Source organism: Peromyscus eremicus, chromosome 4, assembly GCF_949786415.1.
Source record: "Peromyscus eremicus chromosome 4, PerEre_H2_v1, whole genome shotgun sequence".
Classification (NCBI taxonomy): Eukaryota; Metazoa; Chordata; class Mammalia; order Rodentia; family Cricetidae; genus Peromyscus; species Peromyscus eremicus.
This window is the reverse complement of record NC_081419.1, coordinates 77,815,716-77,832,160: the sequence shown is the minus strand read 5'-3', so window position 1 is coordinate 77,832,160 and position 16,445 is coordinate 77,815,716. Positions and strand designations below refer to the sequence as shown.

Sequence of the window (16,445 nt, the reverse complement as noted above, 5' to 3'; positions counted from 1 at the left end):
TGTGAAATGCCATTCATTGTTTTTAGTGAGTTGCTGTTTTAGGTGTGGTCAAGAGGTCTTCATTCTGAGGGCTTCGAAAGTGTTTCACAGCAATACCAATCTTGTAGATGTGCCCCTAAGTAAAACCACTGACCTGAAAATGCTCACAATAGGTGAGGTAAGTAATTAAAGAAGGGGCTGTGTTTCATTATATAAATCACACGACATTTACTGTGAGCTAAACCCCCGTTAGCCCCTTTACAGTCCCCACACATAATGACTTAATCGCTAAGAGCAGGTTCCAGGACTGTGGAGCAGAACAGAACATGTCTGTCCTTTACATGCCATTGGGAAACAGAAACTAGATTACATTGGGAAAAGGCAGCTTTCCCAGTCTCTAGTCATTGGAAGCTTGGCTTGGCTTCAGGGCTGGAATTCTGGTTTTCCCCCCAAAACTCCCTAGCACTGGGTTATGCAAATCTTAGGTGTAGCAAGAATTGGGCATGAACTCAATTGCAGGTTTTAGATGGTTTGTGGCTTACCTGTGACTTGGTAGAGCATAGTAATGTTTTCCTCTCACCTGGGCTGTTTTCCTCATTTCTCTGGAAAGGAGAAGAGTATAAGTATGGCTTCAGGTTCCCAGGTTTACAGAATTCCAGTGCACATCATGCAAATGGAAGCTCAATGTCTTCCCCTAGAGGTGGGTAAAACATCTACTTGATTCCCCCATCATAAGGCCAACTCTATATGCATACACACGTATGTTTATATTCCTGCCAAAACTGATGACTACGTCCAGGTCAGATATTCCATGCAGACATTCTTTTCCCAGAACCTGGGAAAAACCTTTCTTTAGCCTCAGTGTCATGAATAATGATAATGACAAGCAATGTCTCACCCAGCGAGCCTCTAAGTGACTTCAAAATGCTAGAACGATTATCTTGAAGAAGATGTAAGAACTAGCTTTGTGACCATATAAATTTATTATATTTAATAAGTATTTAGTTGTTTGAAACCAAGTCTTGCTGTGTAGGCCAGGCAGGCTTTGGATTCAGAATCTTCCTTCTCAGCCCCTCCATTGCTGGGATGACAGGTAATTCACCACTGTACCGAACCAGAAAATATGATTTTAGATCCCAGTCTCGGTGTCTGGAGTTGAGGCAAAATGAGGGCATGGTGTTCTTGGCAAGTGATGAGAACGGGTAATGTGTCCCCCACACTCTTCAGCCTAAATAGGTTTGTTTGTTCTTGTAACAGGCCTTTACTTATAAAGACGGCTGGTTCCCTTAAGAAGTATGTATCCAACTAATCCCCCACATAGATTCTTGGCTTCAGCAAAAACAATGAGTTTGCCATATTCAGCATAAAACTTGATTGCACTTGCCTCCAGGCCTTTGAGCAAGCAGGCCTGCCTTACCTGTGATCATGGCTCTACAGGAATAGTGCCTAGGTAAAGGCCCAACAGTGTTTCAAGCCCCAGGGGGAAAGGAAACAAAAAAATGCTTAGTTTTCATTGAACATTGTGATATATGAACTTAAAAATATGTAGAGACATCAACTCCATTAGCTATTAAATTTAATATTCACAAACATCTCATTATAGTAAAAACAATTTGTGGATGAGTTTTTTTTTAACTTAAAATTTCTCATGAGTGCCCAGTGATTGCTGAAAGAAATCATTAGCCAATTATAAAATAATTAAAATAATTTCATTATTTAGAAATATAATTATATAAAAATTGTAACCAATTATGAATCAAAGGAGCTACTAACATAAGATTCATTTCAAAAGCCAAATTAGAAAATATTTTGCCCCAGAGTTATGTTGGATGTGGGTACATTCCAGTATGTTTGGTAAGATTGTGGGTGAAGCTACCCAAGATTCAGGGATCTCCAAGAAGCCCCTGACGGGAGTTATTTGCTCTTTCTGGAATACTCTCTTGAGTGATTTCTGCCATCTACATGCTTTCTCTACCTGACATCTGTAGTAGGGAGTCTCCCAAGAACTCTTCTTTAAGTCTACTCTAATTTTCTTCTCTGTATTTCTTTAGCAATCAGACATAGACTTTGTATTTGCTTATGTTATAGACAACACACATTCTTACCGTTTTTTGTTTGTTTGTTTGTTTTGGAGACCTTTCTTAACTCTATTTTGCATATTTATATTATATTTCAACTAAAATCAGGGCCTTAAGAAGGAAAGTCTTTATTTATTCCTTGAACAAAACTGTCATATGCCAGATGCTGAAATTTGGACCAGTCTTCTGAGACATCCAAGGGCTAAGAAAACAGAGAAGTGGAGTGACAGCTGAACAGGGTCCAACTGCCTCCTGGAGGTGACTCTGTCGCTGAGCCTGGCACTGGGCTGGCTCAATATGTTTAGATTAAGTTTACAGGAACATTCTGTGTGTCTGGTGCTATTTTAGCACAGGCACTGTTTAATGCCTTTACAAATATTAGCTCATTTAATTCTAAAAGCGGTCCTCCTGGGAGTTCCTGCTAACCCATTTTACAGCTGAGGGTCCTGATGTCCCAGGTCGGTCACAAGGCAAATAAATAACAGGAGCGAGATTTGAGTCCAGTTGAGCTTCTTCAGAGCCCTCACCTGACCTGTAGAGTCTGGCTGGAGCCATTGAGATTGGCAGGGAATGCTGCACAGCTGACTGAGGCCGGAGGAGGATGACCAGCAGAGGAGCCTCACAAGGAGGGACTGGATCGATTGCTTTGTATGACATACAACCTTGCTCAACAGACACATTGTGGGTTCAAGACTGAAAAGGTATTCCAGGCAGAAAGGATGGCCTGTGTCATAGTCTGTGTAGGCCAAGCAGAAAAATTCTGTCGTTTTTCCTAGCAGATGCAGTCACTTATATGATGGGAATTTGGTTTGCTTAGAGAGGATGGACAGAGACAGGACTTGAAAGAGAACCAAGGAAGACAGAACACTGTTGATCATGATGAGGTCTTCAGCTTTCGATCAGTTGTGACTTTGGCACGCTGACTGTTCTCTCTCTCTCTCTCTCTCTCTCTCTCTCTCTGTGTGTGTGTGTGTGTGTGTCTGTCTGTCTCTCTCTCTCTCTCAATTTCTATGTAAGAATTACAAAGGACTATCTTGATAAAGGCAGCTATGTGAATAAATAAATAATGAAACAATAATTTAAAAATGAGACTTAATTTCCAGGAAATGTTACGCATCTATATGGGAGAAATACAGATGAAAACATTAAAGTGAGAGACCATTGTCACCCTAGGTTTGGCCACGTTCAAAGAGTTTGGAACACACTGGCCTGGACAGTGTTTGGGGACCTAGCTCCTCTCTAACCTTGCTGTACTGAGAGTAATTAGCACAGCTCCTATGAAAGCATTTGCTATTAAAATCATGCATGTTTCTAATACAGCAATCCCACCCCAGGTATACTCAAATATGGAGGTGTCTTTGTGTTTACAAAGATATCCATAGCACAGCATTTTAGTGAAAGATTGAGGGGAAATCTAAAAGTACCTGTTCTTTAAAGTATTGTTTTTAGTATTTATTCTATCTTAATTATGCAGATGTGTCTGTGTGGGGGTATCTGTATATGGCTGCAGGTACTCACAGAGTCCTAGTTGTGGGATCCACCTGAAACTAGAGTGACAGGCAATTGTGAACTGAATGACATGGGTGCCAGGAAGTGAACGTGCATCCTCTGCAAGAGGAGTACACACTCTGAACCACTAAACCATCTCTCTAGCCCCCTAAATGTCCCCATTGGGAAACTGGTGCGTCCTCTGCAGTGTATCTGTAACCTGAAACTTTTTTGCTGTCTTATAAAAACAAGTCTACCTTATGTACTTTAGACTAGTCGGCTCTCCAAAAAAAATGATTTAAAAAAAAGAACAATGGGCTGGGTTTGTCACTGTGTATATGTGTGTGTGTGTGTGTGTGTGTGTGCATTTAAGGAAGCTATACACATGGGCTGAAGCAATTCTTAACCTGTGGGTCATGATCCTTTTGGGGGTCTCCTATCAGATATCCTGCATATCAGATATTTGCACTATGGATTAATAACAGTAGCAAAACTATGCTTATAAAGTGGCATTAGGAAGCTTGAGAACCACCAAGCTAAAGAATGTATTTAATAGGTGAGGGCCCTCCCCAGAAGAGGAGGCAGAAAGAATGTAAGAGCCAGAGGGGATGGAGGACAGTAAAAAACCAAAATCCTCTAAAACAACATGACCAAAGCTCATAGGAACTCACAGAGACTGGGGCAGCATGCACAGGTCCTGCATGGGTCTGCACCAGGGACAGAGAGGGACAGAAAGGGAGTGAGCTGGATGGGAGGGGAGGTGGAGAGAAACCAGGAGGAGTAGAGGGCGGGGAAACTATCCAGATATGTTATGTGAGACAAGAATCTATTTTCAGTAAAAGGAAAAACAAAGGCTAGGATAGTAGTTCAGAGGTAGTGCGCTTGCCTAGTTTGTAGAAAGCACTGAAAAATAAATAAATAAACAGATCAATTAATTAATCATTAAATACTTCCGGAAGACTCATTAAACAAAAAACAAAAAGCCAATGACCTCTAGGGTCAGAAACCTTGTCACTGAACAGAGAGGGATAAAGGGCATTGACTTATTGTGTAATTTGAGCTTGTTTTTTTAAATTTTATTTTAGTTTTTTTTGCTGCATATTATCTATCTTTGGTTCTTTTTTCTTTTGTGCTACATGATCTGGATTGAACTCTCTATTAAAATGGTGACTAACCCTCGTTTCACTGTTCTTCCTTCGGTAGGCAGGTCAATCAATCTGTGTCTCACGGATTGAACTGTCCAGAAAACTCTCAGAAAAGTTAGCTTCCCACTAGAGGGAGAAGAGCAAAGAGCTTGAACACAGTCTGCAAGACTTACAGGCAGACGCTGGCTGTGGGGAAAGGCTGCCTTTGTGTACTGCCTGGTGGCTTTCTGAGTCTCCGGCTTTCCTATGGCACAGGCAGGTGACAGACACAGTGTGTCTCAGGCAAGGTGCTCAGCAGAGCTCCTGGGAAGACTTTTGTTTACGCACTCTTCAAACACTGGCTGTTTTAGCACTTAGACTCAGAGATGGAGGCTGTGAAACTTCTCCCTGGCCTCCCTCGGTGGTTTGGGTGACAGCCCTGTGTGTGTTCCTTGACACATTCCAGCACAGAAGTAATTTTATTTTTTTCATTGACCTTCATCAGTGTGAAGTTTGGGCTTGCTGAAAGGGATGAATTTTTGGCAAGTATGTGATATCAGTCTGTTCTGGTTTAAGAGGGATATGCGTACTCACTGAAGGACTGTAGGGATGCGTCCAGAACAACCAAGAGCCCCATAGAATGCACTGTGCCATCAGTCACAGCTAATAAAGGAAACCAAGGGTCAGAGACCGTGTCAACTGACAAGACTAGGCCCTTCTCCTCAGTGCAAACTGCCCGGTTGCTGCCGTGTGGTGTTTTCTCTGCCAGAAGACAACTCCTATCTGAAATGTCGAAGCGACTTCTTGCTGAGCTGGTTCTGGGATTAAGCTGTGTAATTTCATCTCTCTCAGGTATGGGACACTTGTGTGTACAGTAATATGATTCTGTACCGTCAGGCAAACAGTGTACCTTGGTCAGCACTGTTGGCTGTCGAACCCCTGAATCATGAGCTCGCTCACAGGCAATCCCTCTGCAGGCCTAGGCCCCTTGTGGTTGCTGCTTGCCCTTCTGCTGGGAGGTGCAGCGCTTTGGCTCCCTGCACATGGTCATGTCACTCAGCACAGTGAAGCTGATGTGTGTCACCAGCCAAGCTGGACCTCAGAAAGGCTTTTCTTTCTAATCCTTTGGAGTCAGCTCCTTGGCACTAAGTAGTTGGTAAAACTACAATATTTGTAAGAAAGGGGGAGGATACAAATATTAATAATCTGCACTTGTTTTAGTTGGTAGCTATGTCAGTTGCGTTTCTGATGCTTTTGTTTCCTACTGAATGCTTGCATCTCTGAAGTGCTATGTGTGCTCTAGAATATAATAGTCAAGCTAGAATCGGCAATCCTAACAACGAACATTCATCATGTTCTAAACAAGAGACATGTACTATTCTTCATACTTCCATATGCAGTTTATTTATTATTGCCATTGTTGTTGAATACTAGGGATCAGCTTAAGGTCTTAGTCACACTAGGCAAGTGCTATGCAATTGAGCTATAATTTTCAACCCTTTATGAGTATTATTGCACTTAATACAAGATGCTATCTCATTCCCACTTTACAGAATGGAAAATGAAATATGAGTGAAGTTAAGTAACTTGACTAAGGTATCCATTCAAGCAAGCAGGCAAACAATTAATAATAATAATAATAATAATAATAATAATAATAACAACAACAACAACAATAACATCTTCCTATTCTTTATTTTACAGATTGAGGTCATCTGTTCTTAGGTACCAGGACTTCAGTTTCTTTATCATAAAGCTATATAGACAACCTGAGCCAGATACAACTGCTGCTTTCTTCTAGACAAAATCTGAATATCATCAGTTTCTTGGGATTTTACCGTGTGTGTGTGTGTGTGTGTGTGTGTGTGTGTGTGTGTGTGTGGTCAGAGAACAAGCTTGTGTATCATGGGTGTTTAAGCACTGTGCACCTTTTTCCTCATACTGCACCTTGAGCTCTTAGTGGTGTCTACCATATAGTAGGCATGTTCAACAAACATGGTACACCAGTGAATGAACAGCAGACTCAGAACAAAATGCAATAACTACGGATTCCTGTGTTCCTCATTCGGTGAAGGCAGTGTAGGAATATTTTCTGTATATTTAAATTCAAGTAGAGATATGTAGAAGAAACCTATTTTACTGCTTCTAGGGGAGCCAACCAAAAGCCTCTACCAAGTAGTAATGTTTGCAAGAGTGCCAAGAGTCCTTGAAATTTCTTTGTATGGTTGCCAAGCTAGTATGTAGACTAACTTAAAATATGTGTACAAGCTTTAGCAGGGAGAGGGCCGGGGCTTTAAAATCCATCAGCAACATAGCATTATAAGCATGCAGACTAAGCTATCTGTCTGCCGGGACAAGCATGCTAACACTTCTAACCCCTCTGGCCAGCACACACAGCAAGGGAGAGCCCTGTGGTAGATGCGGTCATGTGGATACTTCCTGATGGGGCCTTTTTCTTAGGCAACAGGTGCAGGAGTTAGAAACAGACTTTTATGAGATCCTCAGTTCATAGGGCTTTAAGGTGTTGGTTGGTACAGGTTGGGTGAGACCTGGGACCAGCTGGGCACAGTAGAGGGCATGCTGGGACAGATTGAGGATATCAAGATATTTAAGCCAAATTAGCCTGTCTCTACTGTCACTGACCAGTTTCTAAATCAGAGGAAATGAGTTGACCCTAGAGTTAACCCAAGGGTTAACTTTACAAAGATTAGCCCAGAGGCCTCCCTCCCTACGTCTCGGAGCAGATTCTGACATCATACTCTATGTCTTTGTAGAGACTGTGACTTCTAGTGACTTCTGTATTTGCATAAGCTAATGCACAGAGTGCTTTTTTCTACACCTGGGACCAGGACAGGGTGACCTGACACTTTAACTGCTCTCTGCTGCCTAGCACAGATCATTATCTGCAGGTGGGGTGTGCTGCAAAGAAGAGCCTGTCCTACTGACATTGCATGGAGATTGGGATGTTCTGCTTACAGCACACGAGAAAAACCAGGCTCTGGGAAGTAGCTGAGGTGGATCGCTTGCTTGGTAAACCAGCTCATCAAACAGGCTGTGGTTTAAATAAATGGTCTAAGCTAAGCTTTAGTTGGTGGTGGCATAGCCAGAAAGCTTTGGCTCCATCTTCACGACGCACTTCTCCAAGGAATGGCTTAGGCATATTCTTTAAGGTGCTGTATCTTGTTAGTCCTCTGACATCAGGTCCTCTCCTGCTGGGTCTGAGTTGGCTGCTACTTTCTATAATTGTGCCCACTGTTTCCCAAACGGCTCCTGCTGCTGTCCTCATTGCTGCAGTCCAAGGAAAGGCAGGAAGCAGTGAGTTTGTAGCCTTTTTAACTCGAGGCAAAGCATTGTTCTTCTGCTACAGGGACTGAAAGAGAGTGCTTCTCAAGGTCAAGTTCAGAGTCTCGAGACCTGAGATGTCTGCTCTGTTTAAATGTCCATCTGTGTGGCTGACCGCATTGCTCAGCTAAGAGGGTATAGCATCCGAACAACAACAACAACAAAAATTGAGGCCCTAAATTCTTATCAGGAAAGCCCCCTTTCACTACCCCTCCCCCACTTCTTATCAGAGGGTGCAGAGTGGAAGACTGTAGGTGTAGATTGTACAGGCGTTGGATGGGCGATTCTATAAGACAGAGCATGTTGGATTTTAAAGTTTCCAGAATTTAAACAAGTGTCCCTTAGCAATTATTGGGCTCCTCCCCTATACTTCATATTCTTGATTATCTAGCAGGCTATGACGTTCAACCTTCTACCCCTTTTACAATTCTCGTATATTGAAGATTTGTTTCCTTTTTTTTTTTTATTTATGTGCTCCCATGTGAATCTGTGTATGTGTATACCTAACGTGTGCAGGTCCCAATGGAAGCCAAAAGAGTCAGATCCTTTGGAGCTATAGATGGTTGTGAGTCACCAGATGTGGATGTTGGAGATGGAACTCTGGTACTCTGCAAGAGCAGAAAGTGCTCTTAACTGCTGAGCCATCTCTCTGGCCCCAGAGATTCCTGTATCTTAAACTAAACACATTACTATTCTGGCTTCCCATATGACCTCTTTCTCCATTTCTGTAACTGATTTCTTAGTAGGCTCCCCACTACACACACCAATTTAGGGTTTCTCTAGATCAGTGGTTATCAAGCTGTGGGTTGCAACCCCCTTGGGGGGGGTCGGATGACCCTTTCACAAGGGTCTCCTAAGACCATCAGAAAACACAGATATTTGCATTATGACTCACAACAGTAGTGAAATTATAGTTATGAATAGCAATGAAAATAATTTTATGGTTGTGGGGGTCACCACAACATGAGGAACTGTACTAAAGGGTCACAGCATTAGGAAGGCTGAGAACCACTGTTCTATATCGTTGGAGAAATCATCCTCACTCACAGCCTCAGTCATCTCTTTCCAAATTCTAGAACAACAGACGCCCAATTTCTCTTTCTTTCTGCCAAAACCCTAGTATCTCCAAGAGTGCCTGACAGATGTTCAATAAATATTACGGAGTGAGCAAGTGCATAAACTCTCAAGTGAATCACTGGTATGCTGACAATTCTCACTCTTTCCCCCACGTCCAGACCCCTATTTCCGGAAGCTGTTAGATAGTGCCCACCATTGGTGTGAGGTGGTACTAAGAATTTAGTAGAATGTTGAAGTTTTCAGTAGTTTTCTGGGCTGCAGCATTGGTTGGGTCCTCTTGTGTACTGGAGTAGCAAGTTGGGGTATGGTCTTCCTTACTGGGGAATAGCAGCTTGATTCGTCCAATGATATAGATCTGAGATCTTTTGATGGGGAGGGAGGTCCCCAAGAAGCAAGCTGTATGACATTCTTGCTAAGCAGACATCAAAGGAGAATAGTAGGCACATCTGAAACCTCTCGTTGCTCATTGGAGGTGACAACATCACCACATTCATTTGGGCAAATGTGTCCTTGTATTGACTGAGCAGGGGAAGTATAATTCCAGGTCAGGTTTAGACACGGGAGAATAATGAGCCTGTAGCCATGCAGTCTCGGTCCTCTCAGGGCTTCCAGATCTGTCTCTTGTTTGCCTCCTCTTGCTGCTCCGGCAAATTCTTTATATGCCCATAAAACTTGGCTGTGGATGTCAAAATTGGAGGCTGTCCTCAGTTCCTAGGGGTGCGGTCCATTGAGGATTTGTGTGGCTTGAAATAATTAATTAAAGGAAGGATTATCAGACAGAGGTTTAGAGACTGGATGGCATCTCCTGGCTGATTCATCCTGTCCACCTAATTGCTTCATACTTATTCTGTAGTATGTGCCCTGTGTTACAACAATTCCAAGAGCTCCAGCACTCTGTGTCTACGGATGTGTCCGTTCTCCATGTTTCTATAGCATGCTGTTTTGGTCTCAGTGTTCTCAAGGAAGAACATAGCACAGCTTCAGTCCACTTTGGGCTTGCATACCTATACCAAATTGCTCCTCCCATAAACAAAGCCCAGGTTTGTTCATCCTCCATCAGCCAGTTGTAAGAATCCCCCCAAGTGGCTTTAAGGAGCTAAGAGAAGGGTGTTGGTGTAACGGTGACCAATGATGTGGAACCCCAGACTATCTGCTTTTTCAGCTTGCTTATGACCTCAGGACTAGCTCATGACTGACACTATGTACCCACTTCTGAGTGGGTATCTAAATGAACCACCACTTGGTGGGTCTGATAAAACTCAGCTCTTAGCAATGAGTATTTCAGATGTGTGGGCACTTGGTAGATTAGGATACACCAGAGAAACAGAAAACAATAAATAGATAAGTATCTTAATGTATACAGGTGGTACTTATGATGGCTCTACATAATGACTATTTAACTTTATGCTGGTATGAAAGCAGATATGCATTAGTAACAACTATACTTCAAACTTTGATGTTTTTCCAGACTATTGGTAGGCTGTCTGATGCTTTCTTGTGATGTAAGGCAGCAGCACTGAACCACAGAAACCTGCACAATCATGAGAATAAATAACCAATACTAACTTCTATGGTATACTGCATTTGATAAGCAGCGTTAAGATATTCAGTACTTTATTAAAAGCATTCTGTTAGTTGATTTTGCCTAGCTATAGGGCAATGAAAGTGTTTGCAACACATTTCAGTTAGGCTAGGCTAATATATGATGTTCAGCATTTTCAAACTGAAATATTTTTGTTTGTTTATGATGGATTTATCAAGCACAATCTCATCACAAGTTCAGAAGCATCTTTGTACACACACACACACACACACACACACACACAAGAGAGGGAGGGAGGGAGGGAGGGAGGGAAAGGAAGAGAGATGGAGATAAAGGGAGTGAGTGAGAGAGAGTTTCAGTGAATTGGTCCATACCACTGCAGAGTCTGGCACACTCCCAGTTTGCAGGCATTAGGCATCAGGTCAGGCTGGAGACAGGGAAAGCTGATGCTTTAAGTTGTGGTCCAAAGGCAGTGTGGAAGCGGAGGTCTTGCCTCCTTAAGGGATGTCGGTTGTTTTCTTTAAGTCCTACTGTCCTGTGTCATGGAGGGGAATTTGTTTTACTCACAGTCTTCTGATTTACATATTAATCAGATTTATACTTTTAGAGTAGCATCTAGACTGATGCTTGACCAAACATCTGACCACCAAAGCTCCCTTGGTGTCTCTTAGGCAGGTTCTTCCTGCCACGGTCCAACAGCACTCTAGAGTTTTCAAAAGACAAGTAATTCTCCCCTGTAGATAATATGGCCTTGATCAGACGCCTAGGGATCTGCATGGTGACGGCCACTTGGGTTAGTTGTAAGCTACACATCACATCATTTCCCCTTATAAACTCTCAAATATTACGGGACCTTCCAGTCATTCATCTCTAATGTCAGGGAGCTGTAACAGAACTCTTTCTTGCTCTGGGTCCTACTGGAGGCCAATTGACTCTTAAGACGTCCAATATGTGGATCATATCAGGGTCCCCATATGTGAAATATGCTCAGTTCAGAAAAATGAAACCATAACACTTGCAGAAAAAACGAGTGAACCTAGAAATCATTAAGTGAAATATTACAGACTCAGACAGATGATGCCACATATTCCCCTCACGTAAGCAATCTAGACTTAAAGAGAGGCGGGGCAATGATCTAATGAGGGGTGGAGGGTGATAGAATTCATGTGACATAAAGCAGAAGAGACAATCATTTGAGGTAGGGGGAGAGAACCAGCAGGAGGGGGCTGGTGGAGGGCAGGAGAGGAGGAGGGGAACAACAAAGAAGAACAAAGTCAAACCACACACACTTGGAGCTGACACAAGGAGACCCATCTTCGGTATAGTAACTTAAAAGACTAAACGCCAACCACCCACAAAAATAACTACCCCTCAAAACAACAAAACATCTCTCAAATTAGATTAATGTGTGGAAAATTTCTAAAAATAAAGCCTTTTCAAAAAAAGAGTAAAATAAAATCAGAATATCACTGGAAGCATGAACAGGAACCAATATAAAAAGAGGGGACACTCAGAAGGCAGAGGGGAGATTGGCCAATGAGGAAGAAATGCATAAACAGTATTAAATGAACATATGAAAGGTAAAGAAAACTGCTACTACTGTACTACTGTATAGGGGAAATGAGAGAGCTGTGTGTGTGTGTGTGTGTGTGTGTGTGTGTGTGTGTGTGTGTGTGTGTGTTTCTCTAGCTCTTGAAACTTGAAGACTGCTGGGATGAGCTGGTGACCAGAGTGTGAACTGAACTCGGGCCTCTATCTTTTGTATGTGACGTGCCGGTGCTGCTGAGCCTGAGCGGGGAAGGTTTCTGAGGTCTGCAGAGACATCTTCACTTCAATGGCTTCCCCTTTTGCAAGCCAGCGGGCTCTGCTAGGCACACGTTGCTTCTCAGTGTGCGCTGCGCAGATTCTCCCACTCTCTGAAGTCTTCCCAGTTCATAGCAACCCAGCATCACTCACCCTGCTGGAGACACGTGGGCTTCAAGTGGTCCGCTGGACGGTCAGTGCTTCCAGACTCCACAGCAATGAACTCCATGCAGACAGAGGGCTCCAAAGGATGAGTGGGCCACCTGCTTACTTCATGCTCAGGGAGGACATCTACTCCCAGGTTCCGAGGGTGGGTCTACCTTTCCCCACATAATTTATACTGGGCCAAGCCTCCTGTTGCCTGCATTCTTTGTCTTGTTAGTGTCCAGTCCTCCCATTCTCCAGAACTGACTCCCAAGGCTGTCTCTCACTCTAGGTTGTGTGAGGTTGAATCCAGACTCTCTGACTTACGTTGGTTCCCTGTTCTCAGGCCCGCAATGTAGCTGAGTTTTTTAAACATTAGATTTCCTCTCAAGACAGAAGCAGTCACAGCCCTCTGCATAAGGGAAATCCTCCTTACTGTTGACCTATTCGTCAGAGAATTCACTGTTCATCAAGACCCGTAGCTGAATTTAATGTTTGTAGGAGTAGTGGGTTTGTCCTGTGGGTTGGACGCTGGTCTTCACCAGGGCTTTCTAGTGTATTTTTGGATGACCTGTCAACTTCGTGCCTCGAATAGGGAAGCCTGTTGGCTAGAGCTGTGTTGTGACAGACTTTCTTCCTTTTAGCTTGTTGCCCTTCTGGGTTTCTGTGCTGGCTGCTGTCCTAACACTCCTCGTGTCTGGACACTTCTTCACCAGGTCACCTAGAGGCTGCTTCTAGCCACCCTACCCAGAACTCCCTGCAGCTCTGTTAATGAGATAGGTAACATTACTTAATTCTGCTGAATTTGTCGCCTTATTTCTCGGTCTAAAATGTATGAATTGAATAGGAATACTAACAAGCCATTTTTTAATGAGATTTGCCTCATTTCATATAAGGTCCAGATAGGTATATTTACCAAGACAGCTTTCCAGCACTGATTTGTGTCTTTCTTAGTCCTGCCCCTCAACTTTAATATCCATGTTTCTGTGTCCTCATGTTGTCATGTACATGATTTTTACATGGCTCCCAATCCTATTGGGGATTAATACATGTACATATTAACGTGATATAAATACTCTAATGTCACATATATTCCTGAAATACTCATGTAAAATAAAAATTCATCTGAAAATTACAAAGCAAATGGGACAGACAGGGTTAGGGAAGACACAAAAGCACTATAGACCCATGTGACCAGAACACTAGCACAGATAACGAGCAGGGCTAGCTCTCTCTGTCAGTCATCCACACTGTCAATCATTGCCCTCCTTATAACCTTGAGGAGGTGCTTCCTCTTTTAGGATGTAGGTATAGGAGAGCTTTTGCTTCTGAAAGTCTCTATTTTCATCAGATTTTAAAACGCAGCCACGTCTGTAGCCGTCTTAGAGTCTTGATTCTGGGGCCTTCTAAGTAGCCCAGGTAGTTAACAGAGGACTCTGAAGCTGTGGAATCAGCTTTTCTTCTTTGCTACAAAGAATGAATTGATACAGATTTTTTTTCTCAAAAGTTTCTCATATATTTCTAATTCTTTCTTGTTAGTTGCAAGAAATCCTGTTTGATTTCTTCAAAGCAATGTGCCGAACAAAATTCTCTACGAGCAACTTAAGGCCCATGTCACACCATCTTACAAATATCTTTCTTCTGGTCACAGTTCTGTAACAGAATGCATATAAAAGTCCATTCTCTATGATAGGAAGGTGAGGAAGGCTTTTACTTCATACAGTTGCATGGCATTTGGTTTGCCATGTAACCAAGCACCGAATTAGTTAATGTTTCATAATGGTTAATTAGGCACTAATATTGTCACAGTAGTTACGAGAATGTTGGTAACCATGAAAAGTGAAGTCCTCTTATGAAAGAAGCCATTTCAAAACAAGTTTGAAAAAGAAGCAAACTTGAACACCACTGTTGCCTTAAGAGATGGCAGAGGCAAATCCAAGGGGTCTCCAAATCCAAGTACTGACACGATGTAGTTATGACTCCAGAGCGGAGGACACGACTCAGTCAGTGAAGTGTTTGCTGTACAAGAGGACCTGAGTTCGACCCCCAGAACCCACATTTTGTAGTGTGCTTAGAATCCCAGGACTGGAGAGGAGGAGATAGGCAGATCCCTGGAGCATGCTGGCCAGTCAGCATAGCATATTTAGTAAGTTCCAGGCCCTGTCTCAAAATAAGGCACTTGAATCAGCACGGGGAATGAATCTTTGGTTCCCACACATACTCACACACATGCACTTTAAAAATAATGTCCTTTAAATCCCCTCTTTTCTAGCAATTACTGCTGTTAATTCTATGACAGCATTCACTAGTGATCTTATCACACAATAGAATCCATTAGCTCATTTCAATAAGCATTAATCAATGTCATACACCAGCAGTCAATATGTCTCCTAGAAATATTCCAAAGAACTCCTTCCCTCTTCCTAAATTCCATGGCCTATTTGATTTTTCTACTTTGCCTCCTTTTCCCCAGAAGTCGGAACTGAACTCCTGCTTTGAGTTGCTGATTGCCCTTCTGCCCCAGGAATGGCATGTCTTGCTGATTGTAGCTAACATTCGGAAGCATATTGCTTTGCTTCAGGTAGTTTGATGAGAATGCCACTTAGCATAAGTAGTGAGTCTGGCTCGTCACACAAAAAGTGTGATTTGAAATAAATGCTTTGGGGGCTGCTGTTAACCTTTAAAGACTCAATGCCACTCTCTTCAAGCATTCTTCTTACTTAAGGAGCAAATCACTGCCAATAGTTCTGATATGAAATAAGATGATTTACCTTAAAACAGATCTATAATACATCTCTCACCACTCATAACCTTCTTAATACTATCACACCTGGAAACTCAAGTCCTTACTTCTTTTCCTTGTTCCCAATTTCCTCCTCTCATTTATATTTAATAAGGGAAATTGTATTCATTGCCATATTACTTTTTTCTTTTTTCTCTTCTTTTTTTTTAAACTTTCTAGACATATACCTCTTTTTAAATTCTTTCATTGTTTTGTATGGACTTTCATTTCTTACCTTGTTTCTCAGTAATGTAATTTTTTTTCATACTTTTACAATGACCTTGAGCAGAATCACTTCTCTTTCTTCTACTGGCATTTTCTCAGGGTCTTTGCCCACTCGTCCCAGCCAATCTTCTGTAATGCTCAGCACTTCTTCGGTACGTGGGAGCTGATGTGTGCTATGGTAACCCATTGTTAGTGACCAGCCAGCTTTCTTCTACTCCATACCCAGCCTCTGGCTTCTGGTATAAGCATGTGACCCAGGCCTGCAGATTGTAATATCCTTTTCTCTGGCCATAGAGATTGTTCCAAATATTAGATTTCTGACTCAGCTACCAAGGCTCCCTCTTCCCTTCCAGAGATAGAAAATTTGACTGTGGCCAAAGATAATTGGACCAACACACAAAGAGAAGCATAGAAAAAAGAGCCAAGATTTGGAAATCAAGGTTTTGGTGTGTGTGTGTGTGTGTGTGTGTGTGTGTGTGTGTGTGTGTGTAGGGAGTACATGTATATGCATATGTAGAACTGTGGAAAGCCAGGTGTGATGGCACACACCTTTAATCCAAGCACCCTGGGGGCAGAGGCAGGCAGATCTCTGTGAGTTTGAGGCCAGCCTGATCACCGTAGTAAGATCCTGTCTCAAAAAGTAAACAGACAAAATCTGTAGGGGGAGATAAGGAAATAGTCGCTTATTTGATAGCATCCTAGAGTTCTAATATTGTCATATTAGTCATCTTTATGAATATCATTTAAATATGTATGTACTTTTACTGAAATGTCACAGAGAGTATGCCTGACCTTTATACAAGTAATGAGAAGAGGCAAGTGAACCTGAATATGTCTCTATGTGTATGCTATCTTGAATA

At 42.4% G+C, this 16,445-nt stretch overlaps 1 long non-coding RNA gene across 1 annotated transcript; it reads right to left on the bottom strand.

Moving 5' to 3' along the window:
* Positions 1-13,428: 13,428 nt before the first annotated feature.
* LOC131908408 (uncharacterized) lies at positions 13,429-15,724 on the bottom strand. Its single transcript, XR_009378583.1, has 2 exons — positions 15,596-15,724; positions 13,429-14,738 (listed from the first exon to the last, which is right to left on the bottom strand). It is a non-coding gene; the product is annotated as an uncharacterized LOC131908408 (long non-coding RNA).
* Between the last annotated feature and the right edge of the window lie 721 nt (positions 15,725-16,445).